This window comes from Equus caballus, chromosome 14 (genome assembly GCF_041296265.1).
Source record: "Equus caballus isolate H_3958 breed thoroughbred chromosome 14, TB-T2T, whole genome shotgun sequence".
In the NCBI taxonomy this organism is placed as follows: Eukaryota; Metazoa; Chordata; class Mammalia; order Perissodactyla; family Equidae; genus Equus; species Equus caballus.
The window spans coordinates 7,166,629-7,188,114 of NC_091697.1; positions in this window are offsets into that span (position 1 = coordinate 7,166,629).

A 21,486-nucleotide genomic window follows, 5' to 3' on the forward strand; every position below is an offset into this window, starting at 1 on the left:
CGGAACCACCTCTCAGACGTGCCAGAACCATGTGCCTGAGATGCCGCAACCACGCCCCAAACAGACCGAAACCACCTGCCAGACCCGCCTGAACCCCCTGGCGAGCACGCCTGATCCACATGCTCAACTAGCCGGAACCAACTTCATGACACGCCAAAATCACCTTCCGGATACGCCACAACCATTTGGTGAACTCTTCGGAATCACATGCCGGGCTGGCTCCAGAAGCACTCGGCAGACACTCCGGAACCACCTGCCGGGCATGCCGGAACCACCTCTCAGACATGCCGGAACCACATGCCAATGACACCGGAAGCACTTGCCGAGCACACCAGAACCACCTGCTCGACTCGCCAAAACCACCTGCTGGACACACCAAAATCACCTGCCGGCTACGCCACAGCCATTTGGTGAACACTTCGGAATCACCTGCCGGGCTTGCTGGAACCACCTGCCGGTAACGCCAATATCACCTACCAGCTATGCCAGAACCACTTGGCGGACACCATGGAAACACCTGTCGGGCCGGCCGGAACCACCTCTCAGACGTGCCAGAACCATGTGCCTGAGATGCCGGAACCACTCCCGGAACAGACCGAAACCACCTGCCAGACCCGCCTGAAGCCCCTGGCAAGCACGCCTGATCCACCTGCTCAACTAGCCGGAACCAACTTCCTGACACGCCAAAATCACCTGCCAGGTATACAAGAACCACTTGGTGGACACTCCGGAATCATCTGCCGGACATGCCAGAACCAGCTCTCAGACACACCAGAACCACGTGCCAGAGACGCCGGAAGCACCAGCTGAGCATGCCTGAGCCACCTGCTCGACTCGCAAGATACACCTGTCGGACATGCCCAAATCACCTGCCGGGTACGCCAGAAACACTGGGCGGACGCTCCGGAATCACCTGTCGGGCGTGTCGGAACCACCTCTCAGACTTGCCAGAACCATGTTCTGGACACGCCGGTACCGCCTGCTGAGTATGCCGGAACGAGCTGATCCACTCCCCAGAACCACCTAGTGGTCACGCCAAAATCAACTGCCGGCTACGCCAGAACCTCTCGGCAGACACTCCGGAATCACAGGCCAGGCATTCCGGAACCACCTCTCAGAGGTGCCAGAACCAAATGCCGGAGACTCCAGTATCACCTGCCGGGCATGCCGGAACCACCTCTCAGAGGTGCCAGAACCACATGTCGGACACTCCGGAATCACCTGCAGGGCATGCTGGAACCACGTGCTGGACATGCCGGAACCAGCTGCCGGACATGCCGGAACCACCTGCCGGACATTCCGGAACCACCGGCTCGACTCGCCGGAACCATTGCCGGACATGCAAAATCACCTGCCGGCTACGCCAGAACCACTTGGCGAACACTCCGGTATCACCTGCCGGGCATGACGGAACCACCTCTCAGAGGTGCCAGAACCACATGCCGGACACTCCGGAATCACGTGCCGGGCATGAAGGAACCACCTGCCGGACATGCCGGAACCACCGGCTCGAATCGCCCGAACCATTGCCGGACATGCAAAATCACCTGCCGGCTACGCCAGAACCACTTGGCGAACACTCCGGAATCACCTGCCGGGCATGGCGGAACCACCTCTCAGACATGCCGGAACCACATTCAAATGACACCTGAAGCACCTGCCGAGCACGCCAGAACCACCTGCTCGACTCGCCAAATCCACCTGCTGGACACGCCAAAATCACCTGCCGGCTACGCCACAACCATTTGGTGAACGCTTCGGAATCACCTGCCGGGCTGGCTGGAACCACCTGCCGGTCACCCCAACATCACCTGCCAGCTATGCCAGAAACACTTGGCTGACACCATGGAAACACCTGTCGGGCCGGCCGGAACCACCTATCAGACGTGCCAGAACCATGTGCCTGAGATGCCGGAACCACACCCCGAACAGTCCGAAACCACCTGCCAGACCCGCCTGAACCACCTGGCGAGCACGCCGGAACCACCTACTCGACTCGCCGGAACCACCTACCTGACACGCTAAAATCACCTGCCGGGTATGCCACAACCACTTGGTGGACACTCCGGAATCATCTGCCGGACATGCCAGAACCAGCTCTCAGACACACCAGAACCGCGTGCTAGAAACGCCGGAAGCACCTGCTGAGCATGCCTGAGCCAAATGCTCGACTTGCAAGAAACACCTGCCTGACATGCCAAAATCACCTGCCGGGTACGCCAGAACCACGTGGCGGACACTCCGGAATCACCTGTCGGGCATGCCGGAACCAACTATCAGACGTACCAGAACTTCGTGCCGGTCACGCCAGAACCACCTGCCGGACAGACCGGAAACACCTGCTGGGTACGCCGCAACCACTGGCTCGACTTGCCGGAACCACCGCCGGACATGCAAAATGACCTGCCGGCTATGCCAGAACCACTTGGCGAACACTCCGGAATCACCTGTCGGGCATGCCGGAACCACCTCTCAGACTTGCCAGAACCATGTTCCGGACACGCCGGTACGACCTGCCGAGTAGGCCAGAAACACCTGATCCACTCCCCAGAACCACCTGCTGGATACGCCTGAATCACCTGCCGGCTACTCCAGAACCACTCGGCAGACACTCCGTAACCAACTGCCGGGCATGCCGGAACCACCTCTCAGAGGTGCCAGAACCACATGCCGGACACTCCGGAATCACCTGCCGGTCATGCCGGAACCACCTCCCGGACATGCCGGAACCACCGGCCCGACTCGCCGTAACCATTGCCGGACATGCAAAATGACCTGCCGGCTACGCCAGAACCACTTGGCGAACACTCCGGAATCACCTGTCGGGTGTGCTGGAACCACCCCTCAGACTTGCCAGAACCATGTTCTGGACACGCCGGTACCACCTGCGGAGTTGCCGGAACCACCTGGTCCACTCTCCAGAACCACCTAGTGGACACGCCAGAATCACCTGCCGACTACGCCAGAACCACTCGGCAGACACTCCGGAACCACCTGCCGGGCATTCCGGAACCACTTCTCAGAGGTGCCAGAACCACATGCCGGAGACTCCGGTATCACCTGCCGGGCATGCAGGAACCACCTCTCAGAGGTGCCAGAACCACATGCCAGACACTCCGGAATCACCTGCCTGGCATGACGGAACCATCTCTCAGACGTGCCAGAACCATGTTCCGGACACGCTGGTACCACCTGCCGAGCTCGCCGGAACCGCCTGCTGGACACGCCAAAATCACCTGCCAGCTACGCCAGAACCACACGGCAGACACTCCGGAATCACCTGCCGGGCTCTCTGGAACCACCTGCCGGTCACGCCAACATCACCTTTCAGCCACGCCAGAACCACTTGGTGGAAACTCTGGAAACACCTCTACGGCCGGCGGTAACCACCTCTAAGACGTGCCAGAAACATGTGCCTGAGATGCCAGAACCACTACCCGAACAGACCGAAAGCACCTGCCAGACCCGCCTGAAACCCCTGGCGAGCACGCCTGATCCACCTGCTCAACTAGCTGGAACCAACTTCCTGACACGCCAAAATCACCTGCCAGGTATACAAGAACCACTTGGTGGACACTCCGGAATCATCTGCCGGACATGCCAGAACCAGCTCTCAGACACACCAGAACCACGTGCCAGAGACGCCGGAAGCACCAGCTGAGCATGCCTGAGCCACCTGCTCGACTCGCAAGATACACCTGTCGTACATGCCCAAATCACCTGCCGGGTACGCCAGAAACACTGGGCGGACGCTCCGGAATCACCTGTCGGGCGTGCCGGAACCACCTCTCAGACTTGCCAGAACCATGTTCTGGACACGCCGGTACCACCTGCCGAGTATGCCGGAAGCAGCTGATCCACTCCCCAGAACCACCTAGTGGACACGCCAAAATCAACTGCCGGCTACGCCGGAACCACTCGGCAGACACTCCGGAATCACAGGCCAGGCATTCCGGAACCACCTCTCAGAGGTGCCAGAACCAAATGCCGGAGACTCCGGTATCACCTGCCGGGCATGCCGGAACCACCTCTCAGAGGTGCCAGAACCACATGCCGGACACTGCGGAATCACCTGCAGGGCATGCTGGAACCACATGCTGGACATGCCGGAACCACCTGCCGGACATGCCGGAACCACCTGCCGGACATTCCGGAACCACCGGCTCGACTCGCCGGAACCATTGCCGGACATGCAAAATCACCTGCCGGCTACGCCAGAACCACTTGGCGAACACTCCGGTATCACCTGCCGTGCATGCCGGAACCACCTGCCGGACATGCAGGAACCACATGCCGGACATGCCGGAACCACCGGCTCGACTCGCCGGAACCATTGCCGGACATGCAAAATCACCTGCTGGGTACGACAGAACCACTTGGCGAGCACTCCGGAATCACCTGCCGGGCATGGCGGAACCACCTCTAACACATGCCGGAACCACATGCCAATGACACCGGAAGATCCTGCCGAGCAAGCCAGAACCACCTGCTCGACTCGCCGAAACCACCTGCTGGACACGCCAAAATCACCTGCCGGCCAAGCCACAACCATTTGGTGAATGCTTCGGAATCACCTGCCGGGCTGGCTGGAACCACCTGCCGGTCACGCCAACATCACCTGCCAGCTATGCCAGAACCACTTGGCGGACACCATGGAAACACCTGTCGGGCCGGCCGGAACCACCTATCAGACGTGCCACAACCATGTGCCTGAGATGCCGGAACCACACCCCGAACAGACCGAAACCACCTGCCAGACCCGCCTGAACCACCTGCCGAGCACGCCGGAACCGCCTACTCGACTCGCCGGAACCACCGCCGGACATGCAAAATGACCTGCCGGCTATGCCAGAACCACTTGGCGAACACTCCGGAATCACCTGTCTGGCTGCCGGAACCACCTCTCAGACTTGCCAGAACCATGTTCCGGACACGCCGGTACCACCTGCCGAGTATGCCGGAACCACCTGATCCACGCCCCAGAACCACCTGCTGGATACGCCAGAATCACCTGCCGGCTACTCCAGAACCACTTGGCAGACACTCCGTAACCAACTGCCAGGCATGCCGGAACCACCTCTCAGAGGTGCCAGAACCGCATGCCGGACACTCCGGAATCACCTGCCGGGCATGCCGGAACCACCCCTCAGAGGTGCCAGAACCACATGCCGGACACTCCGGAATCACCTGCCGGGCATGCCGGAACCATCTGTCAGACGTGCCAGAACCATGTGCCTGAGATGCCGGAACCAGACCCCGAAGAGACGAAACCACCTGCCAGACCCGCCTGAACCACCTTCCGAGCATGCCGGAACCACCTTCTTGACTCGCTGGGACCACCTACCTGACACGCTAAAATCACCTGCCGGGTATGACACAACCACTTGGTGGACACTCCGGAATCATCTGCCGGACATGCCAGAACCAGCTCTCAGACACACCAGAACCACGTGCCAGACATGCCGGAAGCACCTGCTGAGCATGCCTGAGCCAAATGCTCGACTTGCAAGAAGCACCTGCCAGACACGCCAAAATCACCTGCCGGGTAGGACAGAACCACGTGGCGGACCCTCCGGAATCCTCTGTCTGGCATGACGGAACCAACTCTCAGACGTGCCAGAAGCTCGTGCCGGTCACGCCAGAACCACCTGCCGGGTATGCTGGAACCACCTGATCCTCTCCCCAGAACCACCTGCTGGACACGCCAGAATCACCTGCCGGCTACGCCAGAACCACTCGGCAGACACTCCGGAACCACCTGCCGGGCATGCCGGAACCATCTCTCAGACGTGCAAGAACCTTGTTCTGGACATGCTGGTACCACCTGCCGAGCTCGCCGGAACCGCCTGCTGTACACGCCAAAATCACCTGCCAGCTACGCCTGAACCACACGGCAGACACTCCGGAATCACATGCCGGGCTGGCTGGAACCACCTGCCAGTCATGCCAACATCACCTTTCAGCTACGCCAGAACCACTTGGCGGACAATCCGGAAAAACCTCTCCGGCCGGCAGGAACCACCTCTCAGACGTGCCAGAACCATGTGCCTGAGATGCCGGAACCACTCCCCGAACAGACCGAAACCACCTGCCACACCCGCCTGAACCCACTGGCGAGAACGCCTGATCCACCTGCTCAACTAGCCGGAACCAACTTCCTGACACGCCAAAATAACCTGCCGGCTACGCCACAACCATTTGGTGAACTCTTCGGAATCACCTGCCGGGCTGGCTGGACCCACCTGCCGGTCACGCAAACATCACCTGCCAGCTATGCCAGAACCTCTTGGCGGACACCATGGAAACACCTGTCGGGCCGGCCGGAACCACCTCTCAGACGTGCCAGAACCATGAGCCTGAGATGCCGGAACCACTCCCCGAACAGACCAAAACCACCTGCCAGACCCGCGTGAACCCCCTGGCGAGTACGCCTGATCCACCTGATCAACTAGCCGGAACCAACTTCCTGACACGCCAAAATCATCTGCCAGGTATGCAAGAACCACTTGGTGGACACTCCGGAATCATCTGCCGGACATGCCAGAACCAGCTCTCAGACACACCAGTACCACGTGCCAGAGACGCCGGAAGCACCAGCTGAGCATGCCTCAGCCAGCTGCTCGACTCGCAAGATACACCTGTCGGACAGGCGATAATCACCTGCCGGGTAAGCCAGAAACACTTGGCGGATGCTCCGGAATCACCTGTCGGGCGTGCCGGAACCACCTCTCAGACTTGCCAGAACCATGTTCTGGACACGCCGGTACCACCTGCCGAGTATGCCGGAACCAGCTGATCCACTACACACAACCACCTAGTGGACACGCCAAAATCAACTGCCGGCTACGCCAGAACCACTCGGCAGACACTCCGGAATCACAGGCCAGGCATTCCTGAACCACCTCTCAGAGGTGCCAGAACCAAATGCCGGAGACTCCGGTATTACCTGCCGGGCATGCCAGAACCACCTCTCAGAGGTGCCAGAACCACATGCCGGAAACTCCGGAATCACCTGCCGGGAATGCTGGAATCACATGCTGGACATGCCGGAACCACCTGCCGGACATGCCGGAACCACCTGCCGGATATTCTGGAACCACCGGCTCGACTTGCCGGAACCATTGCCGGACATGCAAAATCACCTGCCGGCTACGCCAGAACCACTTGGCGAACACTCCGGTGTCACCTGCCGTGCATGCCGGAACCTCCTCTCAGAGGTGCCAGAAACACATGCCGGACACTCCGGAATCACCTGCCGGGCATGCCGGAACCACCTGCCGGACATGCCGGAACCACCGGCTCGACTCGCCGGACCCATTGCCGGACATGCAAAATCACCTGCCGGCTAAGCCAGAACCACTTGAGGAACACTCCGGAATCACCTGCCGGGCATGCCGGAACCACCTCTCAGACATGCCGAAACCACATGCCAATGACACCGAAGCACCTGCCGAGCACGTCAGAACCATCTGCTCGACTCGCCAAACCACCTGCTGGACATGCCAAAATCACCTTCCGGCTACGCCACAACCGTTTGGTGAACACTTCGGAATCACATGCCGGGCTGGCTGGAAACACCTGCCGGTCACGCCAACATCACCTGCCAGCTATGCCAGAACCACTTGGCGGACACCATGAAAACACCTGTCGGGCCGGCCGGAACCACCTCTCAGACGTGCCAGAACCATGTGCCTGAGATGCCGGAACCACACCCCGAACAGACCGAAACTACCTGACAGACCAGCCTTAACCACCTGCCGAGCACGCCGGAACCACCTACTCGACTCGCTGCAACCACCTACCTGAAACGCTAAAATCACCTGCCGGGTATGCCACAACCACTTGGTGGACACTCCGGAATCATCTGCCGGACATGCCAGAACCAGCTCTCAGACACACCAGAACCACGTGCCAGACACGCCGGAAGCACCTGCTGAGCATGCCTGAGCCAAATGCTCGACTTGCAAGAAGCACCTGCCAGACACGCCAAAATCACCTGCCGGGTACGTAGAACCACGTGGCGGACACTTCGGAATCACCTGTCGGGCATGCCAGAAAAAACTCTCAGACGTGCCAGAACGTCGTGCCGGTCACGCCAGAAGCACCTGCCGGACACGCCGGAACCACCGGCTCGACTCGCCGGAACCACCGCCGGACATGCAAAATGACCTGCCGGCTATGCCAGAACCACTTGGCGAACACTCCGGAATCACCTGTCGGGCCTGCCCGAACCACCTCTCAGACTTGCCAGAACCATGTTCCGGACACGCCGGTACCACCTGCCGAGTATGCCGGAACCACCTGATCCACTTCCCAGAACCACCTGCTGGATATGCCAGAATCACCAGCCGGCTACTCCAGAACCACTTGGCAGACACTCCGTAACCAACTGCCGGGCATGCCGGAACCACCTCTCAGAGGTGCCAGAACCGCATGCCGGACACTCCGGTATCACCTGCCGGGCATGCCGGAACCACCTCCCAGAGGTGCCAGAACCACATGCCGGACACTCCCGAATCACCTGCCGGGCATGCCGGAACCATCTGTCAGACGTGCCAGAACCATGTGCCTGAGATGCCGGAACCACACCCCGAACAGACGAAACCACATGCCAGACCCGCCTGAACCAACTTCCGAGCACGCCGGTACCACCTACTCAACTCGCTGGAACCACCTACCTGACACGCTAAAATCACCTGCCGGGTATGCCACAACCACTTGGTGGACACTCCGGAATCATCTGCCGGACATGCCAGAACCAGCTCTCAGACACACCAGAACCACGTGCCAGACACGCCGGAAGCACCTGCTGAGCATGCCTGAGCCAAATGCTCGACTTGCAAGGAGCACCTGCCAGACACGCCAAAATCACCTGCCTGGTACGACAGAACCACGTGGCGGACACTCCGGAATCCACTGTCGGGCATGCCGGAACCAACTCTCAGACGTGCCAGAACCTCGTGCCGGTCACGCCAGAACCACCTGCCGAGTATGCTGGAACCACCTGATCCTCTCCCCAGAACCACCTGCTGGACACGCCAGAATCACCTGCCGGCTACGCCAAAACCACTCGGCAGACACTCCGGAATCAACTGTCGGGCATGCAAAATGACCTGCCTCTCAGACATGCCGGAACCACATGCCAATGACTCCGGAAGCACCTGCCGAGCAAGCCAGAACCACCTGCTCGACTCGCCAAAACCACCTGCTGGACACGCCAAAATCACATGCCGGGTACGCCAGAACCACGTGGCGGACACTCCGGAATCACCTGTCGGGCATGCCGGAACCAACTCTCAGACGTGCCAGAACCTCGTGCCGGTCACGCCAGAACCACCTGCCGGACAGACCGGAAACACCTGCTGGACACGCCGGAACCACCGGCTCGACTCGCCGGAACCACCGCCGGACATGCAAAATGACCTGCCGGCCACGCCAGAACCACTTGGCGAACACTCTGGAATCACCTGTCGGGCATGCCGGAACCACCTCTCAGACTTGCCAGAACCAAGTTCCGGACACGCCGGTACCACCTACCGAGTATGCCGGAAACACCTGATCCACTCCCCAAAACCACCTGCTGGATACGCCAGAATCACCTGCCGGCTACGCCAGAACCACTCGGCAGACACTCCATAACCAACTGCCGGGCATGCCGGAACCACCTCTCAGAGGTGCCAGAACCACATGACGGACACTCCGGAATCACCTGCCGGGCCTGACGGAACCATCTGTCAGACGTGGCAGAACCATGTCCAGGACATGCCGGAACCACCTGCCGAGCTCGCCGGAACCACCTGCTGGACACGCCAAAATCACCTGCCGGCTATGCCAGAACCACTCGGCAGACACTCCGGAATCACATGCCGGTCATTCCGGAACCACCTCTCACAGGTGCCAGAACCAAATGCTGGGCACTCCGGTATCACTTGCCGGGCATGCCGGAACCACCTCTCAGAGGTGCCAGAACCACATGCCGGACACTCCCGAATCACCTGCCGGGCATGCCGGAACCATCTCTCAGACGTGCAAGAACCTTGTTCCGGACATGCTGGTACCACCTGCCGAGCTCGCCGGAACCACCTGCTGTACACGCCAAAATCACCTGCCAGCTACGCCAGAACCACACGGCAGACACTCCGGAATCACCTGCTGGGCTGGCTGGAACCACCTGCCGGTCACGCCAACATCACCTTTCAGCTACGCCAGAACCACTTGGCGGACACTCCGGAAACACCTCTCCGGCCGGCCGGAACCACCTCTCAGACGTGCCAGAACCATGTGCCTGAGATGCCGGAACCACTCCCCGAACAGACCGAAACCATCTGCCAGACCCGCCTGAACCCCCTGGCGAGCACGCCTGATCCACCTGCTCAACTATCCGGAACCAACTTCCTGACATTCCAAAATCACCTGCCGGCTACGCCACAACCATTTGGTGAACTCTTCGGAATCACCTGCCGGGCTGGCTCCAGAACCACTCGGCAGACACTCCGGAACCACCTGCCGGGCATGCCGGAACCACCTCTCAGACATGCCGGAACCACATGCCAATGACACCGGAAGCACCTGCCGAGCACGCCAGAACCACCTGCTCGACTCGCCAAAACCACCTGCTGGACACGCCAAAATCACCTGCCGGCTACGCCACAACCATTTGGTGAACTATTCGGAATCACCTGCCGGGCTTGCTGGAACCACCTGCTGGTCACGCCAACATCACCTGCCAGCTATGCCAGAACCACTTGGCGGACACCATGGAAACACCTGTCGTGCCGGCCGGAACCACCTCTCAGACGTGCCAGAACCATGAGCCTGAGATGGCGGAACCACTCCCCGAACAGACCGAAACCACCTGCCAGACCCGCCTGAAGCCCCTGGCAAGCACGCCTGATCCACCTGCTCAACTAGCCGGAACCAACTTCCTGACACGCCAAAATCACCTGCCAGGTATACAAGAACCACTTGGTGGACACTCCGGAATCATCTGCCGGACATGCCAGAACCAGCTCTCAGACACACCAGAACCACGTGCCAGAGACGCCGGAAGCACCAGCTGAGCATGCCTGAGCCACCTGCTCGACTCGCAAGATACACCTGTCGGACATGCCAAAATCACCTGCCGGGTACGCCAGAAACACTGGGCGGACGCTCCGGAATCACCTGTAGGGCGTGCCGGAACCACCTCTCAGACTATCCAGAACCATGTTCTGGACACGCCGGTACCACCTGCCGAGTATGCCGGAACCAGCTGATCCACTCCCCAGAACCACCTAGTGGACACGCCAAAATCAACTGCCGGCTACGCCAGAACCACTCGGCAGACACTCCGGAATCACAGGCCAGGCATTCCGGAACCACCTCTCAGAGGTGCCAGAACCAAATGCCGGAGACTCCGGTACACCTGCCGGGCATGCCGGAACCACCTCTCAGAGGTGCCAGAACCACATGCCGGACACTCCGGAATCACCTGCAGGGCATGCTGGAACCACATGCTGGACATGCCGGAACCACCTGCCGGACATGCCGGAACCACCTGCCGGACATTCCGGAACCACCGGCTCGACTCGCCGGAACCATTGCCGGACATGCAAAATCACCTGCCGGCTACGCCAGAACCACTTGGCGAACATCCGGTATCACCTGCCGTGCATGCTGGAACCACCTGCCGGACATGCAGGAACCACATGCCGGACATGCCGGAACCACCGGCTCGACTCGCCGGAACCATTGCCGGACATGCAAAATCACCTGCCGGCTACGCCAGAACCACTTGGCGAACACTCCGGAATCACCTGCCGGGCATGGTGGAACCACCTCTAAGACATGCCGGAACCACATGCCAATGACACCGGAAGCACCTGGCGAGCAAGCCAGAACCACCTGCTCGACTCGCCAAAACCACCTGCTGGACACGCCAAAATCACCTGCCGGCTACGCCACAACCATTTGGTGAACTCTTCGGAATCACCTGCCGGGCTTGCTGGAACCACCTGCCTGTCATGCCAACATCACCTACCAGCTATGGCAGAACCACTTGGCGGACACCATGGAAACACCTGTCGTGCCGGCCGGAACCACCTATCAGACGTGCCAGAACCATGTGCCTGAGATGCCGGAACCACACCCCGAACAGACCGAAACCACCTGCCAGACCCACCTGAACCACCTGCCGAGCACGCCGGAACCACCTACTCGACTCGCTGCAACCACCTACCTGACACGCTAAAATCACCTGCCGGGTATGCCACAACCACTTGGTGGACACTCCGGAATCATCTGCCGGACATGCCAGAACCAGCTCTCAGACACACCAGAACCACGTGCCAGACACGCCGGAAGCACCTGCTGAGCATGCCTGAGCCAAATGCTCGACTTGCAAGAAGCACCTGCCAGACACGCCAAAATCACCTGCCGGGTACGCCAGAACCACGTGGCGGACACTCCGGAATCACCTGTCGGGCATGCCGGAACCAACTCTCAGACGTGCCAGAACCTCGTGCCGGTCACGCCAGAACCACGTGCCGGACACGCCGGAACCACAGGCTCGACTCGTCGGAACCACCGCTGGACATGCAAAATGACCTGCCGGCTACGCCAGAACCGCTTGGCGAACACTCCGGAATCACCTGTCGGGCATGCCGGAACCGCCTCTCAGACTTGCCGGAACCATGTTCCGGACACTCTGGTACCACCTGCCGAGTATGCCGGAACCACCTGATCCACTCCCCACAACCACCAGCTGGACACGCCAGAATCACCTGCCGACTACGCCAGAACCACTCGGCAGACACTCCGGAACCACCTGCCGGGCATGCCGGAACCGCCTCTCAGAGGTGCCAGAACCACATGCCGGGCACTCCGGAATCACCTGCTTGGCATGACGGAACCATCTCTCAGACGTGCCAGAACCATGTTCCGGACACGCTGGTACCACCTGCCGAGCTCGCCGGAACCACCTGCTGGACACGCCAAAATCACCTGCCAGCTACGCCAGAACCACACGGCAGACACTCCGGAATCACCTGCCGGGCTGGCTGGAACCACCTGCTGGTGACGCCAACATCACCTTTAAGCTACGCCAGAACCACTTGGCGGACACTCCGGAAACACCTCTCCGGCCAGCCGGAACCACCTCTCAGACGTGCCAGAACCATGTGCCTGAGATGCCGCAACCACGCCCCAAACAGACCGAAACCACCTGCCAGACCCGCCTGTACCCCCTGGCGAGCACGCCTGATCCACATGCTCAACTAGCCGGAACCAACTTCCTGACTACGCCACAACCATTTGGTGAACTCTTCGGAATCACATGCCGGGCTGGCTCCAGAACCACTCGGCAGACACTCCGGAACCACCTGCCGGGCATGCTGGAACCACCTCTCAGACATGCCGGAACCACATGCCAATGACACCGGAAGCACCTGCCGAGCACGCCAGAACCACCTGCTCGACTCGCCAAAACCACCTGCTGGACACACCAAAATCACCTGCCGGCTACGCCACAACCATTTGGTGAACACTTCGGAATCACCTGCCGGGCTTGCTGGAACCACCTGCCGGTAACGCCAATATCACCTGCCAGCTATGCCAGAACCACTTGGCGGACACCATGGAAACACCTGTCGGGCCGGCCGGACCTCTCAGACGTGCCAGAACCATGTGCCTGAGATGCCGGAACCACTCCCCGAACAGACCGAAACCACCTGCCAGACCCGCCTGAAGCCCCTGGCAAGCACGCCTGATCCACCTGCTCAACTAGCCGGAACCAACTTCCTGACACGCCAAAATCACCTGCCAGGTATACAAGAACCACTTGGTGGACACTCCGGAATCATCTGCCGGACATGCCAGAACCAGCTCTCAGACACACCAGAACCACGTGCCAGAGATGCCGGAAGCACCAGCTGAGCATGCCTGAGCCACCTGCTCGACTCGCAAGATACACCTGTCGGACATGCCCAAATCACCTGCCGGGTACGCCAGAAACACTGGGCGGACGCTCCGGAATCACCTGTCGGGCGTGTCGGAACCACCTCTCAGACTTGCCAGAACCATGTTCTGGACACGCCGGTACCGCCTGCTGAGTATGCCGGAACCAGCTGATCCACTCCCCAGAACCACCTAGTGGTCACGCCAAAATCAACTGCCGGCTACGCCAGAACCTCTCGGCAGACACTCCGGAATCACAGGCCAGGCATTCCGGAACCACCTCTGAGAGGTGCCAGAACCACATGCCGGAGACTCCGGAATCACCTGCAGGGCATGCTGGAACCACGTGCTGGACATGCCGGAACCAGCTGCCGGACATGCCGGAACCACCTGCCGGACATTCCGGAACCACCGGCTCGACTCGCCGGAACCATTGCCGGACATGCAAAATCACCTGCCGGCTACGCCAGAACCACTTGGCGAACACTCCGGTATCACCTGCCGGGCATGACGGAACCACCTCTCAGAGGTGCCAGAACCACATGCCGGACACTCCGGAATCACCTGCCGGGCATGAAGGAACCACCTGCCGGAAATGCCGGAACCACCGGCTCGACTCGCCTGAAACATTGCTGGACATGCAAAATCACCTGCCGGCTACGCCAGAACCACTTGGCGAACACTCCGGAATCACCTGCCGGGCATGGCGGAACCACCTCTCAGACATGCCGGAACCACATTCAAATGACACCTGAAGCACCTGCCGAGCACGCCAGAACCACCTGCTCGACTCGCCAAATCCACCTGCTGGACACGCCAAAATCACCTGCCGGCTACGCCACAACCATTTGGTGAACGCTTCGGAATCACCTGCCGGGCTGGCTGGAACCACCTGCCGGTCACCCCAACATCACCTGCCAGCTATGCCAGAACCACTTGGCGGACACCATGGAAACACCTGTCGGGCCGGCCGGAACCACCTATCAGACGTGCCACAACCATGTGCCTGAGATGCCGGAACCACACCCCGAACAGTCCGAAACCACCTGCCAGACCCCCCTGAACCACCTGGCGAGCACGCTGGAACCACCTACTCGACTCGCCGGAACCACCTACCTGACACGCTAAAATCACCTGCCGGGTATGCCACAACCACTTGGTGGACACTCCGGAATCATCTGCCGGACATGCCAGAACCAGCTCTCAGACTCACCAGAACCACGTGCCAGACACGCCGGAAGCACCTGCTGAGCATGCCTGAGCCAAATGCTCGACTTGCAAGAAACACCTGCCTGACATGCCAAAATCACCTGCCGGGTACGCCAGAACCACGTGGCGGACACTCCGGAATCACCTGTCGGGCATGCCGGAACCAACTATCAGACGTACCAGAACTTCGTGCCGGTCACGCCAGAACCACCTGCCGGACAGACCGGAAACACCTGCTGGATACGCCGCAACCACCGGCTCGACTTGCCGGAACCACCGCCGGACATGCAAAATGACCTGCCGGCTATGCCAGAACCACTTGGCGAACACTCCGGAATCACCTGCCGGGCTCTCTGGAACCACCTGCCGGTCACGCCAACATCACCCTTCAGCCACGCCAGAACCACTTGGTGGAAACTCTGGAAACACCTCTACGGCCGGCGGTAACCACCTCTAAGATGTGCCAGAAACATGTGCCTGAGATGCCGGAACCACTACCCGAACAGACCGAAAGCACCTGCCAGACCCGCCTGAACCCCCTGGCGAGCACGCCTGATCCACCTGCTCAACTAGCCGGAACCAACTTCCTGACATTCCAAAATCACCTGCCGGCTACGCCACAACCATTTGGTGAACTCTTCGGAATCACCTGCCGGGCTGGCTCCAGAACCACTCGGCAGACACTCCGGAACCACCTGCCGGGCATGCCGGAACCACCTCTCAGACATGCCGGAACCACATGCCAATGACACCGGAAGCACCTGCCGAGCAGGCCAGAACCACCTGCTCGACTCGCCAAAACCACCTGCTGGACACGCCAAAATCACCTGCCGGCTACGCCACAACCATTTGGTGAACTCTTCGGAATCACCTGCCGGGCTTGCTGGAACCACCTGCTGGTCACGCCAACATCACCTGCCAGCTATGCCAGAACCACTTGGCGGACACCATGGAAACACCTGTCGGGCCGGCCGGAACCACCTCTCAGACATGCCAGAACCATGAGCCTGAGATGCCGGAACCACTCCCTGAACAGACCGAAACCACCTGCCAGACCCGCCTGAAGCCCCTGGCAAGCACGCCTGATCCACCTGCTCAACTAGCTGGAACCAACTTCCTGACACGCCAAAATCACCTGCCAGGTATACAAGAACCACTTGGTGGACACTCCGGAATCATCTGCCGGACATGCCAGAACCAGCTCTCAGACACACCAGAACCACGTGCCAGAGACGCCGGAAGCACCAGCTGAGCATGCCTGAGCCACCTTCTCGACTCGCAAGATACACCTGTCGGACATGCCAAAATCACCTGCCGGGTACGCCAGAAACACTGGGCGGACGCTCCGGAATCACCTGTCGGGCGTGCCGGAACCACCTCTCAGACTTGCCAGAACCATGTTCTGGACACGCCGGTACCACCTGCCGAGTATGCCGGAACCAGCTGATCCACTCCCCAGAACCACCTAGTGGACACGCCAAAATCAACTGCCGGCTACGCCGGAACCACTCGGCAGACACTCCGGAATCACAGGCCAGGCATTCCGGAACCACCTCTCAGAGGTGCCAGAACCAAATGCCGGAGACTCCAGTATCACCTGCCGGGCATGCCGGAACCACCTCTCAGAGGTGCCAGAACCACATGCCGGACACTGCGGAATCACCTGCAGGGCATGCTGGAACCACATGCTGGACATGCCGGAACCACCTGCCGGACATGCCGGAACCACCTGCCGGACATTCCGGAACCACCGGCTCGACTCGCCGGAACCATTGCCGGACATGCAAAATCACCTGCCGGCTACGCCAGAACCACTTGGCGAACACTCCGGTATCACCTGCCGTGCATGCCGGAACCACCTGCCGGACATGCAGGAACCACATGCCGGACATGCCGGAACCACCGGCTCGACTCGCCGGAACCATTGCCGGACATGCAAAATCACCTGCTGGCTACGACAGAACCACTTGGCGAACACTCTGGAATCACCTGCCGGGCATGGCGGAACCACCTCTAACACATGCCGGAACCACATGCCAATGACACCGGAAGATCCTGCCGAGCAAGCCAGAACCACCTGCTCGACTCGCCAAAACCACCTGCTGGACACGCCAAAATCACCTGCCGGCCACGCCACAACCATTTGGTGAATGCTTCGGAATCACCTGCCGGGCTGGCTGGAACCACCTGCCGGTCACGCCAACATCACCTGCCAGCTATGCCAGAACCACTTGGCGGACACCATGGAAACACCTGTCGGGCCGGCCGGAACCACCTATCAGACGTGCCACAACCATGTGCCTGAGATGCCGGAACCACACCCCGAACAGACCGAAACCACCTGCCAGACCCGCCTGAACCAGCTGCCGAGCACGCCGTAACCGCCTACTCGACTCGCCGGAACCACCTACCTGACACGCTAAAATCACCTGCCGGGTATGCCACAACCACTTGGGGGACACTCCGGAATCATCTGCCGGACATGCCAGAACCAGCTCTCAGACTCACCAGAACCACGTGCCTGACACGCCGGAAGCACCTGCTGAGCATGCCTGAGCCAAATGCTCGACTTGCAAGAAACACCTGCCTGACACGCCAAAATCACCTGCCGGGTACGCCAGAACCACGTGGCGGACACTCCGGAATCACCTGTCGGGCATGCCGGAACCAACTCTCAGACGTGCCAGAACCTCGTGCCGGTCACGCCAGAACCACCTGCCGGACAGACCGGAAACACCTGCTGGATACGCCGCAACCACCGGCTCGACTCGCCGGAACCACCGCCAGACATGCAAAATGACCTGCCGGCTATGCCAGAACCACTTGGCGAACACTCCGGAATCACGTGTTGGGCCTGCCCGAACCACCTCTCAGACTTGCCAAAACCATGTTCCGGACACGCCGGTACCACCTGCCGAGTATGCCGGAACCACCTGATCCACTCCCCAGAACCACCTGCTGGATACGCCTGAATCACCGGCCGGCTACTCCAGAACCACTTGGCAGACACTCCGTAACCAACAGCCGGGCATGCCGGAACCACCTCTCAGAGGTGCCAGAACCACATGCCGGACACTCCGGAATCACCTGCCGGGCATGCCGGAACCACCTCCCGGACATGCCGGAACCACCGGCTCGACTCGCCGTAACCATTGCCGGACATGCAAAATGACCTGCCGGCTACGCCAGAACCACTTGGCGAACACTCCGGAATCACCTGTCGGGTGTGCTGGAACCACCCCTCAGACTTGCCAGAACCATGTTCTGGACACGCCGGTACCACCTGCGGAGTTGCCGGAACCACCTGGTCCACTCCCCAGAACCACCTAGTGGACAAGCCAGAATCACCTGCCGACTACGCCAGAACCACTCGGCAGACACTCCGGAACAACCTGCCGGGCATGCCGGAACCACCTCTCAGAGGTGCCAGAACCACATGCCGGAGACTCCGGTATCACCTGCCGGGCATGCCGGAACCACCTCTCAGAGGTGCCAGAACCATGTGCCTGAGATGCCGCAACCACGCCCCAAACAGACCGAAACCACCTGCCAGACCCGCCTGTACCCCCTGGCGAGCACGCCTGATCCACATGCTCAACTAGCCGGAACCAACTTCCTGACACGCCAAAATCACCTGCCGGCTACGCCACAACCATTTGGTGAACTCTTCGGAATCACATGCCGGGCTGGCTCCAGAACCACTCGGCAGACACTCCGGAACCACCTGCCGGGCATGCCGGAACCACCTCTCAGACATGACGGAACCACATGCCAATGACACCGGAAGCACCTGCCGAGCACGCCAGATCACCTGCTCGACTCGCCAAAACCACCTGCTGGACACACCAAAATCACCTGCCGGCTACGCCACAACCATTTGGTGAACACTTCGGAATCACCTGCCGGGCTTGCTGGAACCACCTGCCGGTAACGCCAATATCACCTGCCAGCTATGCCAGAACCACTTGGCGGACACCATGGAAACACCTGTCGGGCCGGCCGGAACCACCTCTCAGACGTGCCAGAACCATGTGCCTGAGATGCCGGAACCACTCCCCGAACAGACCGAAACCACCTGCCAGACCCGCCTGAAGCCCCTGGCAAGCACGCCTGATCCACCTGCTCAACTAGCCGGAACCAACTTCCTGACACGCCAAAATCACCTGCCAGGTATACAAGAACCACTTGGTGGACACTCCGGAATCATCTGCCGGACATGCCAGAACCAGCTCTCAGACACACCAGAACCACGTGCCAGAGACGCCGGAAGCACCAGATGAGCATGCCTGAGCCACCTGCTCGACTCGCAAGATACACCTGTCGGACATGCCCAAATCACCTGCCGGGTACGCCAGAAACACTGGGCGGACGCTCCGGAATCACCTGTCGGGCGTGTCGGAACCACCTCTCAGACTTGCCAGAACCATGTTCTGGACACGCCGGTACCGCCTGCTGAGTATGCCGGAACGAGCTGATCCACTCCCCAGAACCACCTAGTGGTCACGCCAAAATCAACTGCCGGCTACGCCAGAACCTCTCGGCAGACACTCCGGAATCACAGGCCAGGCATTCCGGAACCACCTCTCAGAGGTGCCAGAACCAAATGCCGGAGACTCCGGTATCACCTGCCGGGCATGCCGGAACCACCTCTCACAGGTGCCAGAACCACATGCCGGACACTCCGGAATCACCTGCAGGGCATGCTGGAGCCACGTGCTGGACATGCCGGAACCAGCTGCCGGACATGCCGGAACCACCTGCCGGACATTCCGGAACCACCGGCTCGACTCGCCGGAACCATTGCCGGACATGCAAAATCACCTGCCGGCTACGCCAGAACCACTTGGCGAACACTCCGGTATCACCTGCCGGGCATGACGGAACCACCTCTCAGAGGTGCCAGAACCACATGCCGGACACTCCGGAATCACCTGCCGGGCATGAAGGAACCACCTGCCGGAAATGCCGGAACCACCGGCTCGACTCGCCTGAAACATTGCCGGACATGCAAAATCACCTGCCGGCTACGCCAGAACCACTTGGCGAACACTCCGGAATCACCTGCCGGGCATGGCGGAACCACCTCTCAGACATGCCGGAAACACATTCAAATGACACCTGAAGCACCTGCCGAGCACGCCAGAACCACCTGCTCGACTCGCCAAATCCACCTGCTGGACACGCCAAAATCACCTGCCGGCTACGCCACAACCATTTGGTGAACGCTTCGGAATCACCTGCCGGGCTGGCTGGAACCACCTGCCGGTCACCCCAACATCACCTGCCAGCTATGCCAGAACCACTTGGCTGACACCATGGAAACACCTGTCGGGCCGGCCGGAACCACCTATCAGACGTGCCAGAACCATGTGCCTGAGATGCCGGAACCACACCCCGAAGAGTCCGAAACCACCTGCCAGACCCGCCTGAACCACCTGGCGAGCACGCCGGAACCACCTACTCGACTCGCCGGAACCACCTACCTGACACGCTAAAATCACCTGCCGGGTATGCCACAACCACTTGGTGGACACTCCGGAATCATCTGCCGGACATGCCAGAACCAGCTCTCAGACTCACCAGAACCACGTGCCAGACACGCCGGAAGCACCTGCTGAGCATGCCTGAGCCAAATGCTCGACTTGCAAGAAACACCTGCCAGACATGCCAAAATCAACTGCCGGGTACGCCAGAACCACGTGGCGGACACTCCGGAATCACCTGTCGGGCATGCCGGAACCAACTATCAGACGTACCAGAACTTCGTGCCGGTCACGCCAGAACCACCTGCCGGACAGACCGGAAACACCTGCTGGATACGCCGCAACCACCGGCTCGACTTGCCGGAACCACCGCCGGACATGCAAAATGACCTGCCGGCTATGCCAGAACCACTTGGCGAACACTCCGGAATCACCTGTCGGGCATGCCGGAACCACCTCTCAGACTTGCCAGAACCATGTTCCGGACACGCCGGTACGACCTGCCGAGTAGGCCTGAACCACCTGATCCACTCCCCAGAACCACCTGCTGGATACGCCTGAATCACCTGCCGGCTACTCCAGAACCACTCGGCAGACACTCCGGAACCAACAGCCGGGCATGCCGGAACCACCTCTCAGAGGTGCCAGAACCACATGCCGGACACTCCGGAATCACCTGCCGGGCATGCCGGAACCACCTCCCGGACATGCCGGAACCACCGGCTCGACTCGCCGTAACCATTGCCGGACATGCAAAATGACCTGCCGGCTACGCCAGAACCACTTGGCGAACACTCCGGAATCACCTGTCGGGTGTGCTGGAACCACCCCTCAGACTTGCCAGAACCATGTTCTGGACACG